Source organism: Podarcis melisellensis, assembly GCF_964234715.1.
Source record: "Podarcis melisellensis genome assembly, chromosome: 2".
Lineage (NCBI taxonomy): Eukaryota > Metazoa > Chordata > Lepidosauria > Squamata > Lacertidae > Podarcis > Podarcis melisellensis.
This window is the reverse complement of record NC_138529.1, coordinates 43,192,405-43,214,232: the sequence shown is the minus strand read 5'-3', so window position 1 is coordinate 43,214,232 and position 21,828 is coordinate 43,192,405. Positions and strand designations below refer to the sequence as shown.

At 47.6% G+C, this 21,828-nt stretch overlaps 1 long non-coding RNA gene across 1 annotated transcript in view; it reads right to left on the bottom strand.

Annotated features, from left to right (window-relative positions):
- The window catches only part of LOC309363133, a 48,143-nt gene extending 26,339 nt beyond the window's left edge, over positions 1-21,804 (bottom strand). Inside the window, exons 1-2 of the long non-coding RNA XR_014165257.1 lie at positions 21,212-21,804; positions 19,970-20,160 (exon numbers count right to left, since the gene is read on the bottom strand). This is a non-coding gene — a long non-coding RNA (uncharacterized lncRNA). The remainder of the gene's footprint in view (positions 1-19,969; positions 20,161-21,211) is intronic.
- Between the last annotated feature and the right edge of the window lie 24 nt (positions 21,805-21,828).

The following is a 21,828-nucleotide window of genomic DNA, read 5'->3' as shown; positions in this document are numbered from 1 at the left end:
CACGATTTCTGTTCTCATTCTGGGGCAAAGTTCTTAACCCGAGGTACTACTTCCGGCTTAGCGGAGTTTGTAACCTGAGGTGTTTGTAACTCGAGGTACCAGTGTATGTGAATCGTGTGTTTGAATATGAGGCTCATTAATTGGCATAGCCCAGAAATCTTATATTTCCAACCTAGTCTCTACTTCTTACTATTGCTTTGAAGTACCAACCACAACCCAGTTCTTTTAATCTTTGTATGCCTGTCCACCTCTTTTTTTATCCCAAGTTTTGACTTCCATGCTTGAGAGCCCAGTGCCCTGGGCTTGCCATGTCCATCTGTTCTGCTCTGCATTTTTAAAAATTGTTTTTATTAAAGATTTTCTGCTCTGCATTTTTAAGGCAGGGTGCCAATTCCTCCCAACCCCCAGAAACTGAGGACTTCCCTTCTTGTTGCTTTGTTGCTTCTACAAGCCTCCCTCTTCTTTTACAGCACAATCCTGACCATGTTTACTTGGAAATGTCCCATTGTGTTGAATGGGGGTTACTCCTTGAAGGTGTTAAATGGAGAACTTTTCCAAGTGCACGTAATACCAAAGCTTTAACCAAAAGAAGGAGTGAAAGGATAACAGGATTTATTAGGGCTTAGCTTGGGAACCTGTTTCCAGTGCCAAAGCCCTGGCTTTGTTTGGAGTACATAGCTATAGAATATCTCATTGTAGCATATGTAACCACAACCAGATGTTGGGTATCTGTGATAAAGAGTACGGGGTGGGGGTAGGAAGACTTCCAGATAGGAATGAATCCCAACACCTCCTTTTAGAAATTTAAAACCAGATATATGAAAACTGTAGCACTGGTTTTTTGCTAGGCTATGGCAAGAATCCAAGGGTGGATCGACAACTCTCATGTTCAAGATCAGATTTAACACACATTATTTCCCCTTGGGTGTCCCGTATTTGCAGTAAATGAATTATGAATTATTAGTGAACTTTGTCAGCTGCTCTGGGAACCCTTTTGGCTGAAGAGCTGGCTGAAAAATGTGTTTTTAAGAGAGAGATAGGCAGATAGATAGATATAGAATAGCCGTAATACAACTTTTAGAGCATCTCTCTCTCTCTCTCTCTGTGTGTGTGTGTGTGTGTGTGTGTGTACAATTCATATTTTTGATTGTGAAGTTCCAGGAAAACAGTAGTTACTCCAGAATTTTTTTAAAATTGGGGTTAATTAATTAATTAGGAGGCAAGGGCCACTGCAAGTCATTTTATTCTGTTGCGAGGATCCCTGGCTCTGAATGTTCTTTTCTTCCTCCTGTTTTTTCTCTTCCTCTGCTTGACCGACACCCATGAATTTTAGGGACTTTAAGGCCTGCTCAACTTCTCCTTCCTATAAATATACTCCTTTACACAGCTGGGAGACAGCTGCGTGGGATGGCACAGGCTGGGATGGAAAGAGCAATTGGGCTTTCTTTCTTTTTTTGACAATCTCCTCCTCCCATGAGTGAACTGAACCCTAAATGTTTGCAAAATACTGCTAAACATCACAACTCTCTCCAAAGAATCACACCTATTGTCTCCCAGTGTTTTGATCTCCGGGTTCAGAAGATTCACATGGCCCAGTAAACCGAAGCTGGCTCTAATTCAGGGATGCTGTGGCCTTCCAGATGTTGTTGGACTCTTAACTCCCATTAGCCCAAGACAACAGGGATGCTGGGAGTTATAGCACAACAACATAGGAAGAGGCAAAGGCTCCCCATTTCTTCTCTCATCCATCCCTTCCCACTCTGTGTTACCCCAAAGGGAGAGGTTCATCCAAACCCAGCTGGGAAATATATTCTAGACAAGTCAGTTCCACTCAGTTCTATTGATCCTCAGTTCTAGATGTCTTCCCCAGGCACAAAGTCGTGATTCAGATAACCTGTATCAGAAGGCCCTAGAGAGCAGGGATGACATTTACAGGTGAGTCACTCTGTAAAACTGGAATTGCTTTTGGAAAAACTAGGGGGACACAGGTATTTGAGAGAACGTGTTAGATTTTTCTAACAATCACAATCCTGCCTAGAAATATAGGGAACCTGCAATTTCTGAAGGAGTTTCGCTGGTAGTTTCTGTGGTTGCTACCACAACAGTCTCCAGCAGCCTGATAAACATGCTGGTAGAGAAATGGAGAAGAACATAAACACATGGTGAGAATCTCAGTCAGAAAAGGGGATGTGCTTCAGTCAGGGTAGGACACTTGAAAGGGATGGCATAGCCTTGTTAGAACATGACAAACCACAGGCCCAGACAGGTTATGTGAGGACAGGTTGACAGTTCAGACAATCCAGAAGGGGTATTCTAGTCGGGTCAGCTTTGCAGAGTAGCTTCTAGCCCAGGTATGAGTCAGAGCCAGCCTTGAACCACAAAGAATGGGTTCCCCTCAGCAATCCCCCGCCCCACCTTGAGACTCAAGAGCCTCTGCCAATGTTTTCCTGCGCCTCTTCCAGACAGTTCTAGGAGGCAAGCACTGAACACCTGGGTACCCAAGAGCTATAGGGCTAAAGGGTCTGGCAGTTGTCCCTAGTACATCACCTCCGCTTCAAAACCTAGAATCCTGCCATGCTCATTAAGGATCCTAATGATAAAATCATTAAAACCTCCCTGCCCTAAACGTGTCAGAGATCAAATGGGTGGTTCCAAGCGTTTTTTATTGTTATTCTTATTGAGCTAATGGGGAAAAGAGCTAGGGAGTGTCAGGGACTTTCCCAAGGAACTTAAGGGAGTCGGTAGCAGAGCCGAGAGAGAACTCCAGCTTCCAGACTTCCTGCTGCTGTGGGGGAGGGAGGCTGGGACCGTGAGCACTGGAGTGCAAGTGAACTCTTATTTCCGAGTTCTACATTTCAGGGTAGAAAATCAGGAGAGGTTATGCAGCAAAACCAACCCGCCATTCCCTTGCCATGTGCTTGCAAGCATGTATTCCCTCCCCCCATGCCCGGTCTCTACTTTGCAGTCGACCAGCAGAAAATAATGCGCTGCTGCTCAGGAAGTGGTTGAGAGTGAGAGGAAGTGTCTGATGTCAGAGACAGAGGCTGTTGCTCCAGAAGATCCTTCAACTCCCCTCCTCCACTGACTCTCCCAGTGCTCTTGCCCCCAGAGAATGGGGCAGAGAGAAGAGGTTAGAGGTGCTAGATGTCTTATGATTTGAGGGAATACCCCTTATTTTAAAGTTCTTTCATTCTGAAATACCCAGTTTCAGAGGCTACAGAGACCAAATCACCCAGGTGTCCCTTATATATTTTTTCATCTCTAGCAATGGACCACCAAAGCCCTGCTCCTCATGATCTCATGAGTTCCCCCTTAGACCCAAGTTCATGGTGTTCATCATAAACTGGACACCAACACTAGTAGATAGAATGCTGAACCTGCAGGAGCAGAAATCCCAGCCATGGATTAAGAGTGGAGTACAAATAAAATGTACTCCACTCTCGAAGCTACCAGCATGAGTTTGACCAAACTGTGGGAGGCAGTGGGAGACAGGAGTGCCTGGCGTGCTCTGGTCCATGGGGTCACGAAGAGTCGGACACGACTAAACGACTAAACAACAACACAAATAAAATACTTTACTTGTTTGTTTGTTTGAAAAATACAAGGCATGTTTGCAACAAGCTTTGTATGCAAACGCATATATTATAGGGGTACCATTGCCAGGGAAGTGAAGCTGACTGTGGCTCCCTACTTCTCACAGCAGATTAGATAGTAAACTAGTGTCAGGATGGTGCCATGTCACATGACTGCATTACACCTACACACACCAAATTCCCTGTACAGAGAAAGGAAGGGATCTTGCCAACACACTAGCTTTCAACACTTAGTAGCGTGTGAGCATTCCATTATGTGAGCCCCTTTTTGAAATCTGAGAAGTACTATCTGGAAACAGGTTTACATCTCATCTGTTCTTGAGAACTAGGCCCCACGTCAAACAAGGGGTTTGCTGCGGGGCTCAAAGCGTGACGGAGCCTTGCGTGAGTCATGATTTCTCAGCCTCAGTTTCTCCTCCTGTAAAGTGGGAGCGTGGTGATGGCAAAATAAGAAGGTAAAGCACAGAGTTCCTGAAGAAACGGGCGAGACCCCAGAAGCTTTAACAAGCCAAGTTATCATGAAGCATAAACGAGCTGTTTGGTCAATTAGAAAGGGTGTGTGTGTGTGAAATGGCACACACCAGCCCCTTCAAAGTTCCCTGCCTGCAGCTGCCCATCTTTCCCACCTAACGAAGCCCGGTACAAGGAGCCGCTGGGTCTGGCACCGGGCCAGCGCGTTGGGAAGAGGTTGTGGCTCCCGGGTCCGGCCTGCTCAGCGCCAGGGAATGAGGTTCCGGGGCCTCCAGGCGGGGACCGGCCCAACGGGTTCAACCTCATTCCTGGAACCCTGCTCACATCCTGGAGGGGAGAGGGCAGGGCGAGGCGCGCGCGCGCACGCAGCCCGGCTGAACCCGCTGCCCTTTTGCGGGGGCAGAGCCAGTTCCGACGCATTCGCCGGGGAGCGGCGGCAGGGATCCCCGAAAGCCCCAAGTCAGCAGCACAGAAAGTGCCGAGTCAGGGAGCTGCCTTGTCCCCTCATCCGCTCAGGCTCCACGGCCCTTGGGGTCGGGCACTCCGGGGTTAACAATACGGCCGGAAGGAGGGGCGGCAAAGCGGGCCGTCCCCTTCTCCTCCCCGGTCCTAGTCGCGGAGCAGGGCCCCCTCCAGTGTCGGCCCCCCCCCCAGCGCCGAAGCGACCCTAACCACGTTGCCTGGCTGCTAAGAGTCAACACACACAAACACACCCTCGCCTTGCGACTGGCCGAGCCTTCAGAACAAGCTTTTCAAAGCGTAACCCCGGAGCCCGCGAGGAATTCCGACGTGCACGTGCAGAGTGCCTCTCGCACCGGAGAGTAAGGCCGCGCGCTCCTGGGCTAAAGACTTCCGCGGGAGGGGGGAGCAACCCCCGGGGGCTCCTAAGGGGGGAAATCTGCGGGCGCGTCCCCGACTCCCTCCTCCTCACCGTCGATGTTTTGTGTGTACATGAACATAAGGGGAAGATGACATGACTTGGAGACCGCATTGACTCGTATCGGGAAACGGGGAGGAAGGTGCGCTTGCAGTCTATACATACATCAAGGAGGAGCAGGAGTGAGGTTAGGGTTTCCTTTGCTAAGAATCAAAACGAACTTTTATATCCCCCCCCCCCCAATTTACAGAAATGTCAATGCAAAAACGAGAACAAGAGGCGTGTGTAGTCACAGGGCTTTCCCACACCATGATGGACAGAGCCAGAGGACAAGGAAATAGTCCGGCCAGTCTGGGCCTTCTGAGGCAGGATCTGCCTATGAACGTGCACTATACAGTATACAGCCGGGCGTACAGCAGGGTATTCCCATTGGTTGGTTTCCAGTGCATTTGGAACAGTACAGTAAGCCCACAACTTATGTGGGGGTTACATCTCGGGGATTGCTTCTAAAGGCAAAATCGTGTATAGTCAAAACAACAACAACATTGAGTTCATACATGACACTTGCATTGGGATTTCAAGTCTTCAAAGTGCTTCACATGCAGTTAAGGTGCTTCCACAGAATGGTTTACTGTGGTCTGGGGCTGCTCGTGCGTGGATTTTTTTTTTTTACAGTTTCATATTTTTTTATCAGCTGTTCCATTACTTTGGTGTTTGCCAACCTAGTCTCCTTTGGGAGGAATGGATGGATATAAACTTAATAAATACAAATTGTCAAAGGCCCTCATATAAATGCCATCCTGCATTATTTCCCCATTTAAACTGGATTTACAGTTTATGCAGCAAATCCAGTAAGTAAATAAAATCCCACAGAAATGGTAAATGTGGTTTAATGAGGGGGGGGGCGGATATTGGATGGCATTTTGATGAGGATGTTGTGTGGACTGTACCAAAAAAGAGAGACCTTTGCATGGATGGGCAGCACTGAGTCCACAATAAACTGCTGTATGGAAATACAGTAGCTATAATCCATTTTAAAAAATATCAGTGTCATTATCCCCCATTCTGCAAATGGGAAGGGAGAGACAAGCTAAGAAATAACGGCTTGTGTAAGACCACCTAGTGAGCACAGGTCATATTCATACCTGCGCACAGAGGCAACACATAATTTAATTCCCCTATCTCACATCCACAAATGATTTATATAGCCCAGTACTGGAGCCCTGTGTCCAACAGCTAGTCACTCCGCCTCACATAAAGTGTGCTTCAATAATCCTACCTAGATGTCACTAAGGCATGTGCTGCTGAAGCCAGGTCTGACCTCAGGATGCAACTGGCACAGCAGCCTCAGCTGACCAAAGGCACTTCTGGCCGCAGCTGCCACTTCAAAACACTTTGAATTCCTATTCCAGAATTCATCTCCTTTCTACCTAGGAGCACCACTGTCTTGTCTGAGTTAAGCTTCAGTTACTGAAAGCCCTCATCCACTCACTGATTTTAGAACATCAAGAGCTTTCATTTTGTTAGATGAAAAGGAGAAGTGAGGTTGGAAGTACAGTAATCTAAATATTGGTAGCAGTGCACCCTGAATTCATGTATGATCTCTATCAGTGGCTTCATGTAGATTTATATAATCAGGAGGACAAGATCTAACCCTGCATGTCACCATAACCCAGTGGCCAAGGCACCAAGTCCTCCAACTCTACCTTTTCGAACTGACTTTCAAGGAAGGAGTGGAACTGCTGTAAAATGGTTCCTCCTAAACTCAAGACTTCATCAGTCATTCCAGAAGGATACTGTATTATGGTCATGGAGCTGAACATCACTGAGAGGTCCAGCAGATCCAATGGGGACATACTCTGCCTGTCAAATTCTTGACAAATATTGCCTACCAATGCAACCAAAGCTGTCTCAGTCCCCAAACCAGGCCTGAAATCAGATAGAAAGGGGTCTAAATAATCAATTTCATCAAAAACCAACAACCCCTTACCAAAACTGAGGTGCCACTTGGAAACTTGCCCAATAATGGCAAATCTGAGACTGGTGGGTAGTCATCCAATACAGAGGGATCTAAAGAATGTGTTTGTTTTTTTCAGTTGTAGTCTTTTCACAGTGATCCTAAGGTTAGATAGAACTATGTCTTTCTCTAAGGAGGCATTTACCATTCTCCTCACCCATTCCCCTGGCTGCTTTGATCAGCCTAAATGGACAAGAATCAAGTGAGCACATGGCTGGTCTCACACTGCCAATAATCTTGAACCATGGAGTCATTGTTCATCTGTACTTTCCTACAGGATACTGATTCTGGCTCAGGGCACACAGAGCAAAGAGAGGAAGAACACACTGAAGTTTCATTCCACAGACCGTTTATTCTGGAGTGGCCCTATTAAAAGCAACTGGATGGTCTAGAATAACTGGATTGCGGCCTGAGTCACTGACAGAGTTAGGAAACCCAGAACCCCTTCCTTTCCCGAACAGGACATACAGAACCCAGACATTCTGGTTCTCCCTGCTTCCTCCTGCTCTAGGAATCAGATCTCAACCCCAGAAATGGAGTTCAAGGGATTTCACACTCCAGGTCCTATTCCTGAATAAGCACAAGCGGCCAAATACTTTTCTGATTCAATCTAAAGATACTCTGCGCTTGGACATGACGAAGCACATTTGAGCCACTTTTTTTGTGTGCATGTGTGGATGCTGTTGGTACAAGAGAGAAAGTGGAAGTGAGATGCTTTAAAACTAAATGAATACTCCAGCTCAGGGGTGGGCTCACGGGGTCCAACTGCGGCTCTCCAGGACTCTTTTTATAGCCTTCAGGACTTTCCCCAGGCCACACACCCCTCTGCCCAGGTCATATGTCCCCCGCTGCCCTCTTTTGCTTCTGGCACAGCCTGCCACTGGCATGTGGTCTCTGGAAGTTTGCCCATAGGGGAATGTAGCCCCTGGGCTGAAATGGTTCCTCATCCCTGGCTCCAGCTGGCCTGAATATATTACAGTTGAATTACAGAATGTGAGAACGCCCTTTCTTGGCATGGCATAACACAAAAATGTTACCAATGTACATGGGAAGGAGAGTCCCCAAGGACCCTAATAGGAGAATGAGGAATGGGTGGAGGTGAGAATTAGTGTGTCTGAAGGAGGCCTACCAGCACTATGATTCAGGTCTGTACCCCTTTTGTCCAAGACAAGAAAACCTGGTTCCCATTGATTCCTACACTATTCTGTGGGAAACGGATGGTAAAACCCACCTTTCCAGATCTGTGTGCAATGAAATCCTTGAGGATACTGAACTCCCTTCCATCAGATGTCAAAGAGATAAAGAACTATACAACTTTAAGAAGAGATCTGAAGGCAGCACTGTATTGGGAAGTTTTTAATGTTTGATGTTTTATTATGTAGCCACCAAGAGTGGCTGGGGCAACCCAGATAGATGGGAGGGGTATTATTATTATTATTATTATTATTATTATTATTATTCAGGCGATGGTTGGCAATATTCTCCAAAGAGACGAAAACAGAGACTGAGGATAGGTATGAGATGAAAAGAAAATAATTTAGGACAATTCTGGCTTGCCCCAGAGAGGACAGAGTGAAGTTCTGTGTGTGCAAGCAGGAACCAGGCAACAATGTCCGGTATCATTTCCGCCAGAAGACATTAAAGAGCTTTACTGAGTTAAACACTGATGCCTTCCTTGCCCAGAGCTGAGTTTACAGTTCTCTCTAGGGCATGAGCAGCTGTTTATAAAGGGATCTCTGCGTTGCAGCTGCCTCTGGGGCGGAGAGCAGCTTGCTCTCTAATTGCCACACAACAATCCTGCTGGGCAATTTAGGAGAGGAAGTGAAGGAGGTGGCTGGAATTACTCAAACTGAATGGCTGCGAATGCCTACGTTTCAGTGCTGTCTGGAGCAGGCACCTCTCGCCAGAGTGCTACACCCTGCTGCCGCCTTAAGACAACTGGGGGCGCACTGCTTGCAAAAGGGAAAGCTTTGATTGAGCCAGCTATTACAAAAGCCATAGCCTCGTGACCCCAATAATTACAGTGCTTCCTGGCACTGGAATAGCACGGCTATGGAGGCTTTGACGCTGAAGGGAGTGCCCTTGCAGCACCCTAGTTTTCCCCCAGGGCTGTCGCTTCCACATTTTCTCCTGGCCTGACCTTGCTTAGTTTGCAAAATCCAAATGGCTCCAAGCCGGAGGCGACACAGCTGCAAAGGGCGGGGAGGGGGCCCTGCAGGGAGGTGCAGACAGAGCCAGATGGAGCTGGATAGGGCACAAGACATTGGATCGACTCAGTGGGAAGCTTCCCTAGCCCCACACCCACCCCATGCTATCCAAAAAGTTATGCCTCTCATTCCCTGTCGCTGCTACATCCATTCTCAATTGCCTCTTCCCGTTTGGGCCGCTTCGCACATTATGTTTCTTCCATGTACATGTAAAGACACAGAGTTTGCATGCATGTGACAAATAGCTTGTCTGCTGGAGCACGAGACTCTTAATTTCAGGGCCGTGGGTTCAAGTCCCACGTTGGGCAAAAGATTCCTGCATTACAGGGAGTTGAATTAGATGACCCTCGCGGTCTCTTCCCGTTCTACAACTGTATGACAAATGCATGTATTACACAGGCACATGCTTTAGGATTGCCTGTGGCTTTCCACTACCTATGCACTCAACGACAAACAAACATGCTGCTATTTGCTTTTCCAGCTGGGCGAAAAAGTCTCTGCCTTAGATGTTCATTTTGCATTGTTTTTACACCTATATCCGGGGTGTAGGTGTACTGTGTGTACTGTTTTTAAAACTATTTCTAGCATGTGTGTGTGTGTGTGTTTGTAAATCACTTTGACAGGCATTAAAAACATGATTCATGAATTAATAAATAATAAAAATAACATTCAGCCGGGAAACTGAAGAGGATTCTGGGGGGTCTTGTGGCTTCCTCTTTCTAGCCTCTTGTTTGGAATACACAAGGAGAGAGTAGGATCACACACACAAGGCCTGCCCCCCCCCCCCACAACAGCCTCTGAATTTGCAAAAACACACAACTGTTGCTATTTTCCACGTAAGGCAACATCACAGGTTTCCAAATTCCTGCACAGAAGGTGTGCAGCAGAGTACATGCTTTAAGATCCTCTCAGATGACTGTCTACATGCGGAGTTCACCTTTCTTCGCTTATGTGTAGGAATCTGGTTTGCCACCTCTTGAAATAATATTTTTTTTAAAATCCGGCATCCAGAACTCCATAATGATTCCAGGACTGAATACATGAGGCAGGGCAGGGTGCAGCATCTTTGGCTGAGTGCTGAGCCAGAGCCTAGTGTGTTTTTGCAGCTTCAGGACAAAATCTGTTGAAATTCATTTTCAATTATTTAAAACATTTTGAAGAGTGTGAGTGAAACCCTCCCAATGTTGTTTACAGAAGAGAAGGTACAGAAACCTGCTCAGTTCATTAATAAAAGCCAGTGATTGTAATAAACCAACTATCCAGCCACTATCCAGCCACCAGCCCTCCAATACAGCAACAGCTCAAAAGAAAACCAAAGAGAACAAATAGGTCTTTAAGGCTTTCCCAAGGCCTGTTATGACAGGATCTGATAAACCCCAGATGGTATTCTTCTTTTCTTTAAGAGCCAAGAGGAAAATGAGCTAGTCTTGGCCTTTAGTTCTTAGGCAAGGGGTCTGAAAGCAAAAAATTCTCTCGGGATGTTTTTTGTTTCTTTATCTCTCTTGTCCCTGATTGGACGACCACCCACCAATCTGCCATGCTTGTCCACCTTGCATTTTTAAAATAACAGTATTTTATGATGATTTGTTGGTTTTAATTGTTGCATGCCTCCTTGATTAACAGTTGCTTTAGAACAGCATAGGGACGCAGGTGGCGCTGTGGGTTAAAGCCTCAGCACCTAGGACTTGCCGATCGAAAGGTCGGCGGTTTGAATCCCTGCGGCGGGGTGCGCTCCCGTTGCTCGGTCCCAGCGCCTGCCAACCTAGCAGTTCGAAAGCACCCTCGGGTGCAAGTAGATAAATAGGGACCGCTTACCAGCGGGAAGGTAAACGGCGTTTCCGTGTGCGGCTCTGGCTCGCCAGAGCAGCGATGTCACGCTGGCCACGTGACCCGGAAGTGTCTCCGGACAGCGCTGGCCCCTGGCCTCTTAAGTGAGATGGGCGCACAACCCCAGAGTCTGTCAAGACTGGCCCGTACGGGCAGGGGTACCTTTACCTTTACCTTAGAACAGCATGGTAGAAATGTCTATATAGGAATAAGCCTTAGTATGAATTTGGTAACGTGAAAAAGCCAGCTGATTTGAGCATCATTGGGGGGGGTGTTTGTAGGTGGCACCATCTGATCATTCTCAGACTCATGAGCCTAGGAGATTACTTCATCATTAATTTAATTATTTTGTTAGTTGTCTAATTCTTGGTGACTTATCAGAAATATGAAACAAAGTTAAAAAGCACAACAACCTCAAAAAACAAAAAGATTATCAACAACTCAGGACATGCCCAACAAATAAGCCAAGGCAATTGTCTCATCGTATTCTATCACATGCTCAGGAGAAGAAGAAAGCAAAAAGAATACAGTAATTGTAAGTGTTGGTGTTAGGGGGGCCTTTCTGGGAAGAGCATTCCATAGACTGGGATGGGGGGGGCACAACTACCTGCCTTCTTGCCACCCGCCAAATCTCTCTTGAAGGGAGGCATAAGGAGAAAGGCCATGGATGATTATCTAAGGTCCTGGGTAGTTTCATGCCAGGAGAAGCGTTATTTTAGGTATTAGGATCTCAAACTGTATAAAGCTTTATAGGTTTAAACTAGCACTTTTATAATGGGCTCGAAATTGTATATAGGCAGCCACTGCAGTTGTACTAAGACAGGTGCCATGCCAAACTGCCGACTCTCAGGCATTCTGCATATGGTGCAGTTTCCGAACCATCTTCAGAGGCACCTTCATGTACAGGCGTTTTTGTTCTCTAATCTGTAGGTTCCTAAAGTCAAATTATTCCTGGTCAGAAAAGGGTATAGCTAGGCTACCAAGCTGAAGCTGGGGGGAAGCATTCTGCACAACTGAGGCCACCTCAGTGTGCCTCAAGTTAACAGTAACAAATCCAGGAGAACCCTGAAGTATGACCCCATCTAGAACAGGCTAGAGACTGTTCCTTTGCTCAGAGGAACCACCCACTAATAGCATTTTGGTCATGTCTGGACTGAACTTAGGTTTATTGACCTTCATGCAGTCTATTGCTATGACCAGACACCAGTTCAGCAGATCCACCACCTCACCAGCCAAAGATGAAAAGGAGAATTGAGCTGCACCATCTCAGTGTACTGATGATAATGTGCTACAGAGCTCGGAATGACCACACCCAGTGGCTTCATGTTGAATACATGGGAGAGAACACCTGAGAAACTCTATACAGGACCATCCACAGAACTGAGCTATATCCCCCAAGCACCACAGTACCCATCAACTCCCAATTCAGACAGTTACCCCAGAAAGCCACTATATGGCCAATGAAACTGAAAGCTACTGAGACATCAAGGAAAAGCGACAGGGACACGCTCCCTCTCTCTCCCGATACATGTCAACCAAAATAGTTTTTGTACCAAACCTGGGGAAGATATGGATCCAATAAATCAGTTTCCTCCCACTGAGCAGACTTACTCTCAGGAAATTGGGCACAGGATTTTAGCACTAGTGTTATATTTGCACTAGCATGCATTAGGCGTCAGTATCACAATACAGTATTCTGCTGCTACCTAAGAGAAAGGAGGGGATACCTGTAGCAGGGAAGGCAGTCATATTCCTGTTTGTGGTGTTAAAGAAAAACAGGGGAGATTCATGCTCTGGGGCTGAAAATAAAGTCCACAGACTTCCAAGCACTAAATAAAAACATTCATGAAATGACAGGGCTATGACAGGGAATCCTTGCTAGTATTTTATTTTAAAACCTCGGTTCACATGCGTGCTCTATTCTTTAGTGGTACAGCAACGAAAAAAACAGACAATTTTGTAAAGATTCAGGCACGATCCGTTTGGTGCCTGCCACACTTAATGATATCCCACACACCACTTAGAATCACAATGGGTGGGCTGGAATAATATTTCCCAAGTGGCAAAATATTGCAGGTTGACTGCTGGGAAAATCATGCTCCTGCAACAGAAATGCTACTTTGAGAGATAATAGATATAGCTTATGGCAGCACTAAATTAAAAGAATAAAAATAAAAATACTGGGGGAGCGAGGAAAATCTCTGTGTGGATGGGTTTGTCTTGCATGTGTGAACTGTTAGGAAACTACTGGTCTGAAGCATTTCCTTTTGTTGAAATGCCATTTATGCCTGGATCTTGTGCAACACATGAACAATAGCTGTGCCGAAACAGGCCCTTAGTTGCTGAACTACAAGCCCCATCAATTAGGGTCATTGGCTATGCTTGCTAATGCTGATGGGAGTTGTAGTTCAGCAACATCCGGAGGTCAATGGTTCCCCAGACCTGATTTAAGGAGCATTCGTTCTGATTTGTTCATAGGGAGGTTAGATGATGTTGCATCAAAACAAGCGCCATCCAACACTTCCAAGCGCATTTCCCCATTACTTTCTTTATCGCCAAAAATACGATCTTTTGGGAGAGCAGGTGAGTTGCGCAAGACAACCCCCTGCTCAATCAACTATAATTACTCAACCTGAATAATTACTAGAATGTGGTCAAATCCCACCTGAAAACAGCAACAACTTGGAAGTGCCCTGTGTACATATTGATTCAATTCCAGACCACAGCTAGGAGAGCTGGCTGATGTGGGAGAAGGTGGGACACGAGGGCTTGAAAACTGGATACAACACCTCTTTCCCCTCTAAATCATCTTAGATCCATGTCAAATATGTGCCTAGTAAGTAAGCAAAGAGATGTGGAAGCATTCTCTCTTTAGGAAGTGCCAGTAACGCACTATGCTTCTCATTCAGTTTCTATGTACTTGCCTTTGCCCCATTCTTTTGCCCCCTTGGTGGCTTACTCCTTGCTCCCCATTGCGATGGCACACAGCTGGGGATCCTGGACGGTGGGTGGGTGGATCCCGTGGTGAATCACTGCCATTTGCCCACAGAGCTGGAAGCAAGTGCTGCCTCCCCCACAGATTGGCACATCCTGCATTGGGGCTCAGGGAAGGGTTAACTCAAACTGGGCTGCACTCCAAGGCCTGGGAGCTGCTCCCCACACACTATCCCTGCGTCAGCTCAGCTCCGCTCCCTTTCCCAGCAGCTGTGCTAGACCAAGCCCAGTTAAGAGAGGGAAGCTGGGAGTGGGGGGTATGTTCTCAAATATCAAGCTCCACACTGGCACCAGGCCTGCCCCCTGCAGGGAGGCAACCTATAAAGACATAAGGGTCTGGACTTTGGGGCTATCCAAAACAACAAGGAACACCACACTGAGGATAAGCCATGTACATGTTGTGTTATTGGCAGAAGAAAAGTGATTGGGGGTGGGAAACGGCTAGAATTTGAGGAGTGGATCTTGTGCTGGCAGTGGATCTTGTTTGGTACGTGGTTTATGCAGCTGGCTGAACCCAAAGCCCTCTAGGTAGAAAGGCCTCAGGTCCTAGCAGTCACCTTTGCCCCTTCCCTTTCCACCCCCAGCTGGGAAGCTCCTTCCCTCCCATGACAGGAAGTTCATTGTTGAGGTCCCGGGATCTGCCAGACAATAAAGGAAGCAGCTGCTACCATGGCAATGGTGTGTGACATAAGCAAAAACTTGCGCCATAATGGGTGTGGGGATATGTCCCAATTCACGGTCTCCTTGCTGTCATGGGAACGGGGAACTGTGCTAGCCGGGCTCCTCTCTCTGTTCTCCTCCCACTGCAAGTCCCGACTGCTTCCCTTCGCATGCCACAGCAAGGGGTGAAGGAAACAAGGTCACTGGGTACACCACCTGCCTTTACCTGTAGCGAAGCCTCAGATGCACTTAGCCCGACAGCCACAGAGGCACAACCACACAAAACAACACTTCCCAGAAAGACACACGGTCACAGAACATACGTGACACACTGCACTGGAGGTAACGCATAGGCAATGAACAAAACCATGGAAATAGTTATCCTAAATGATGTACAGGGCAAAATGGACAGAAGTTTGTGGTACTACATACAGCAAAACTCATAAATCCAAGCGGTTGCACAGTTTTCAGAAATGTATACACGTGTACACAGCCTGAGAACTTGGGGATCCAAGTCCACAAGCACAAAACATAGGGCTGCAGTAACAGAGCACCATTCACAAATCCAAGGTGTGTGTGTGTACACCCAGAGACACACTATATGCAACCCAGCCAGACATAACACACACACTACTTGCCATGTTACAGAAAAAGGATGCATTAAAAAATAAAACACAACATTTGTATGCCACTCCTCTTCTGTAACACATACACACCACATATGCCTTCAAGGCCAGATGCTCTGTATACATGCTTGCACGTACACACGCACGCACACACAGCCCTAAACAAACATTTGTATGTGCACATTAGAAAGTAGTGTACAGCTCTTATGGCAAGCACACTGCCTGCAACACATGGGGATTCTAGGGGAGCCATCCAAGTATACAGAGCGAAGGAGGGAAGGATTGAGTTGAGCTCTCTTGTGTGTGTGTGCATGCGTGCATGCGTGCTGTGTTTCACCTCCCTCCTCCCCGCTGCTATCTGGACTACAGCCTGGTGGTGGCTGCGGTCACGAAGGGAGGGGGGATTGCCTCGCCCAGTGCATGAGTCACAGAGAGCAGACTTCCCTTCCCAGCAGGGCCCTGGGCTCAGCCACTTGCCTGCCGGGAAAGGCTCTGTATGCTAGCCGGGGTCAGAGCTGTGGCTGCTCTGAAGTGGGCATTGGCAAGGGTGGGAGAGGGGTCTCTGATGAGAACATCTGCTGGGTGAGGAGGAGGAGGAGGAGAGAGATGCGTGGAAGAGTTTTGATCCCAGTCCAAGCACTCTGATTTTTTGGACAGCCCAAAGACATATTTTACTGTCTCTTGGCTGCAACTAATTTCACTGCGAATGCTCTCCCACTTCACAGCGGCCAAACAGTTATGGATTTCTTGGCTCTAAGGAAGGAGCAATTCGGGAAGACATCTCCATCTCATCCTCACCCATGTGTAGTATAGTGGTTAGAGCCAGTGTTGGACTAGACCAGGGTACAAATCCCCACTCAGCCATGAAGCTCAATGGGGGTCTTGGGGTCATTCCCTGCCTCTTAGCCTAACCTACCTTACAGGATTGTTGTGAGGTGTAAATGAGGCAAGGGAGAACCATGGGAGGAAGGCAAGGGAGGAAAAACAGTGGGATATAAATGCAATAGACAGATAAAGGTGCATCCTAGAGGTGCTCCAAAAGTAGATATGGCAGATTGACAGAATAACAACCCTGTTCAACATAAGGGAAAGTAGTCCATGCCTCATTGCTGCAATCCTCTTCTCCTTCCCCCAACACCTGCTAATCTCAGACTACAAGATCCTGCCCTATGCAGATCCCAACCTAAACAGGGGCATTGAATGGTCCAGAAATGGGGTGGGTGACTTTATTGCTGGATCATTTATGTAGTTCCCTGTTCTGACCTTGGGGACAGCCCCAAATTGACTCTGTCCGCCCCTCACTGCCAGCTGGGAAATCCCAACTGGAGACTAAAGCAGAGGCCTTGCTGTGATAGGCTCATTCAGCTGTGTCCCCCTGGGACAGCTGCCTCCAAAGTCAGTCCACCAAGGGACGTAAAAAGATAGGAAGCTGCCTCATACCAGGTTAGACCATTGCTCCATCCAGCTCAATACTATGCTGACAGGCAGCTTTCCAGGCCTTCAGAGAGGGACTTCTCCCTGCCCTACCTGGAGATTGAAACTGGGACCTTCTACCAGTGAGGTACAGCCCTTCCCCAACTCACACATTCTCCACCTCTCTCTTTCTCCTTTGGGTCTGCTTCTTCCCTTCCCACCCTCTCCGGCCCTACAGCATCCCTTGCCCCTAAACATGCTTTGGATCTCTCTGATCTGGACACTGGCACCTGGCTGTGTCCCTCCCTTGCCCAGGCTGTAATTAGCAGCTATTAAAGGTCATTAGCAAACTGGGAGTTAATGACCAGGTAGGAGCAACTTGGCTTCAGCACTGGGGTGTTGGCTTGTCTACCTGCCTGTTTACAGCTTTGCCAGCTGCTGGAATACCACCGCTAAGCAGAGACCAGACGGAACAGATGACGCCTTGAGTTGGTTGGGAGAGAGGGAGGGATGCTTGAGAGGCAGTTTTGTAAGGAGCCAGGGCTGGCTGCAGACTTCTGAGGCCCAAGCAGTGGGCACAGAAAAGAGAGTGGATTTGGGGGGATCTTGGGCTGCGGGTGCCTATGTCCACTTAGAACCAGCCCTCACCCTAGCATCCTATTGTGGCACAAAGGGAGTGGAGTATCCTGGTTCTCAAAAGTCATATAACCCCTAAGCCCAAACACATTGGCTTGGAGCTGGGGTACAAGCCCCAGAATTCTGGCTCATTGCCCAGCCAGCCGTTTCTGCTCTTCCTGCTCCCTAAAATTCCCTGGCTGCTCTTCATGGAATTAATCACTTCCTGTTCCAGAGCTGGGTGTTGTTCCGTTCTGTCCGAATGGGTAATGCACCACACTTCAGAGGCAATTGTACACCAGTTCTAAGCAATGAATTGCTATATAAATATATTCTAAGACACCCAACCTCTTCTCTTGTTTTCCCATTCCCCACAATCAGAGAGATTGCTTCAAAGCAGCCAAAGTATCTAAACAATGACAGCTAAGGACCCTTTTCCTGACCTCTGACTCCCATTCCTAAATATTCTTCCTCCCCTGTTGTGCCTCCCCTGTTTGCTTTTCTGTGAAATCATCTGTTTTTAAGTGTGGGCGGCTTCTCCAACTAGGACGTGCCTAGAGCAGAACAGCTGCCAAGGAACCGCACGCCAGAGACAGGGTGTGTGTATATGTGCACAGAGAGGGTGATATACGTGGTGTGGGGTTTGTGATAGGGGGACTTGTCAAAGCCTGCAGAGGGTAGGTGGGAGTATGTAGGGGTATACTAACTACAGCCTGTGGGTGTGTTTGTGGGGGGTGAGGAACTCTTAGTGTAAAGCATGGCACAGCATATGTTTAGCGCACAGTGCACGTTTGGCTGAAAACAGTGTTGCTTTTATGTTTTGCAAATGTGCAGAGAGTGGTGGTGCATTGCGAGCAACTGATGCAGAATGTGGAAGGTCTTGTCTTTTGAGTGGTACAGTATGGGGGAAAGTGCATCAGTGTATGTACTGTCTATAACATGCTATAAAACATGAGCATCCTCACAGCTGTCACAAAGCATGTTTATTTACATGGTGTCTGAAGAAAGATGAGAGCAAAAGTGTGTGCGCAAGTGAACATGCACAGAAGGTGTGTGAGAATGTCTGAGGAGGGGCAGTAATAATACGATTCTGTGCTCGCTTGTAAATACTCATTCACCTGGTTGCTTGCGGTAAAAAATGCTTCCAGGCAACTAGCAAGGGATGTTTACAGCACTTGTTTCTTTTACACCACAAATCACTAATCCAGTAACTCTCTGGTCAGGTGGGCAAGTAAAAAAAATATGTTACAGATTAATAATTTTAGTTGACTAGAATTTGCAAGGCTGAATAAGGCATGCTGTGCAAGTTTCATCTCCCTTGCGTACAAGGAAATCCCTGCCAGAAAGTCCCACTCTAGACACTCCATTTGTGGATTTGGGCAGATTTCCTTGTCAACATAAAGCCCTGAAGGATGCCAAGACTTGCCTGAACAGTAAGGAGTATTACAGTGCGGTTAGGAAAGGGAGGGAGGAAGACAGAGAAATGCCAGTTCTACAGGGGGGTGGGGAAAGGCCCAAAGATAAATGCCATATTAAAAATGCCATATAAAAACAAATTAAACTTAGAATTAAAAAAACAACTAAATGTCATATAAAAACAAATTAGACTGAGAATTAATAAAAAAAAAAGCTGGTGGCAATCCTGTTGGGGTTGAATGCTGTAAAGAAACACAAAGAATGGGGTTGAGGAATGGGATCAAGAATCCGCTGAGGCCCTGGTTTGTGACTGAGGAGGGATTCAAACTGGGGATTAATTAATTTATTACATTTCAATCCCACATTTTTTTCCCTCTGAAGAGCTCAGCATGGAGTAAGTACATGGTTCTCCCACTCCATTGTATCCTCACAACAACCCTGTGAGGTAGGTTAAGCTGAGGATCACCTAGTGAGCTTCATGGCCGAGTGGGGATTTGAAGAACCTAGGTCTACTAGGTCTTAGTCCAACACACTAACCATCACACAGGCTCTGGGTCACGGTTCACACTCCTCCTTGCCAGTCTACTACATCAACTCTCAGAGAGCAGTGGTGAGGCTCAAGACTGAAAGCCACCCCAAACCAGCCGAAGCACGACATGGACAAAAACAGCCCATGTTCCTTCCTTACAGCCTCAGGGCAAGCTTGTTGAAGCAGAACTGACCTCCTGCTAGCCCTGGATGGGTTAATACCAGGCCATCCCAGGAAGGGAAGCTGGGAGCAGACGGTGTCTGAGTTGCTCCTGAGTCACATAGGCCGATAACACGTTTCCACCCAAGGCAGCCAAAATAACCCGGCTGGGAACTTTCCCACATGGAGTTTGTTTTTCATCTCCGCGGTTGCATGAGGTGGGGGATGTGAGAGAATAAAACACAAGGCTCCTGTTGAGGAGGCATACATTTGCCAAATGCTCCTCGGCAGCTAGTGTGGCACAATAGGCAGGAGTGTTGGACTGGGGTGTGAGAAGCAAAAAGTCTCATCGCTACTTAATGATGAAGCAGACTGGGTGGCCATAAGAGAACGGCAATCTTTCAGCCTATCCTACCTCACAGGGCTGCTTTGGGATAAAAACACAGTGCTATGTGCCTTGGAAAGGTGATATGCACGTGTAACAAATAAATATTTCACACACCCAAGATGGTTTTCCTTAAATAAGAACTTAGAACACCAAACAAGCTCCAAACCCAGGACTTACCTAAAATGTGAGGATTTCCTGATAGCTGGCAAGTCTGTCTGGGTCAGGTGGGAGAACCTTAGGCCTGGAAGTCAAATGTGGCCCTTTTTCCATCTTCTGAACTGTCCCCAAGCCATGCCCCTCCTCCACACTCTCTTCAAAAGTTTTTGCCTGGCTGGAAAGTGCTCTTGAACTGTAAAAATGGCCCTTGCCTAGATAGAGATGTGTGTATATAAATCTCTGCCTTTGGCATGCCTAGAATGTGGCTTACTGTACAAAGGCAAAGAATCACACCCATAATCCTACCTACTTTCCTCTGGCCCCTCTCAGCAATGCAAGTGGCCCCAAGAAATATGTCCATGAGAGAATGTGGCCCCCAGGCTGATAAAAGTCCCCGGATCCATTTGGATAGTTTTTGTTCTGCGGTACTTTGTGGTGTTTGATGGGCTCTGCTGGCTAATCCTATGCAGGAATTAGTCCAACCCAGTTCAATGGGACTTACGAAAGGTAAAGGTAAAGGGGCTCCTGACCATTAGGTCCAGTCGTGACTGACTCTGGGGTTGCGGCGCTCATCTTGCTTTATTGGCCAAGGGAGCCGGCGTACAGCTTCCGGGTCATGTGGCCAGCATGAGTAAGCCACTTCTGGCGAACTAGAGGAGCACATGGAAACGCCGTTTACCTTCCCGCCGGAGTGGTACCTATTTATCTACTTGCACTTTGACATGTTTTCGAACTGCTAGGTTGGCAGGAGCAGGGACCGAGCAATGGGAGCTCACCCCGTCGCGGGGATTCGAACCACCGACCTTCTGATCAGCAAATCCTAGCCTCTGTGGTTTAACCCACAGTGCCACCAGCGTCCCTTTCAATGGGACTTACTCTCCAGTAAAACAGTAGCCCTGTGCTCTCTGTACACCACAGTTGTGGTTCGTGACTGAGTAGATCAGCAAATAAGTTTGGATGTCAAAGAGGGAATCTTTAAAAACAAAACTATACAGCAGAAAGAGTGTGGCTTTTGGAACCAAAGGTAAATAAATGCTACCTAGCAGCATTGTGTGGCCCATCAGGGCAAGGAGAGTGAATAAAGAGTAAGATAGGATTTGAGTCCTTTTCCTTAGACTGCAACACTCTCGATTCAGCCTCAGCAGCTGGGATATGAAACAGGCAATGTTCTTCCGCCTTCTTCTTGCCCATATAAAATGAAACTCCTTGGCAGCAGTAGGCATGAAAGTTATTCCTTCGAATCACAGACACACACACACAAACATACACAAGCTTTGCATAGCTGGCATCGCCCATGTCGTTTCCTCTACGGTAGGAGCCTCAACTGAAGGCACACTGCTGTCCCCCGGCGGGGGCTTGTGGTCCTGCAGCGCCGGGTGCTGAAACATCTGTTCCCTCATAGCGCCCCCTTTCATTTTGCATCAATCCAGTTTAAAAAATCTTCCCCCTTAAGAAAGTCGGCTGTTTGTTGTCACACACACTACTACAGAGTCTTCGGCAAGTATGCTGCGTCTTGTTGTGGAGCTGGAACGGCCCGGAAAACTGAGAATTCCTGGAATACCTTTTCAACACGTGTAGGACAAGTCATAGAGAAACGTGACCATGAGCATGTGCAGAGTTCACTTCCACCGAGCGGCCCACACGCTTAGAAAGCAAGGCAGCTGGCATGCCTCCCAGGTGGCCCTGAACCTCCTCGGTTTCTGTCCCCCCCCCCCCCGCGCCCCAGCAGTGAAGCACCGACCCCACCCACGAGCGATCCCCTTCGCCATATACAGTCATAAGCGCTCGCCTGACGCCCCCTCGCTCGTCCTAGAGCGTCTCGGTGCCTCGCGGGCGGGGCTGAGCCTCTCCGGTGCCGCCCCAGCTGCCGACGGCGGGGC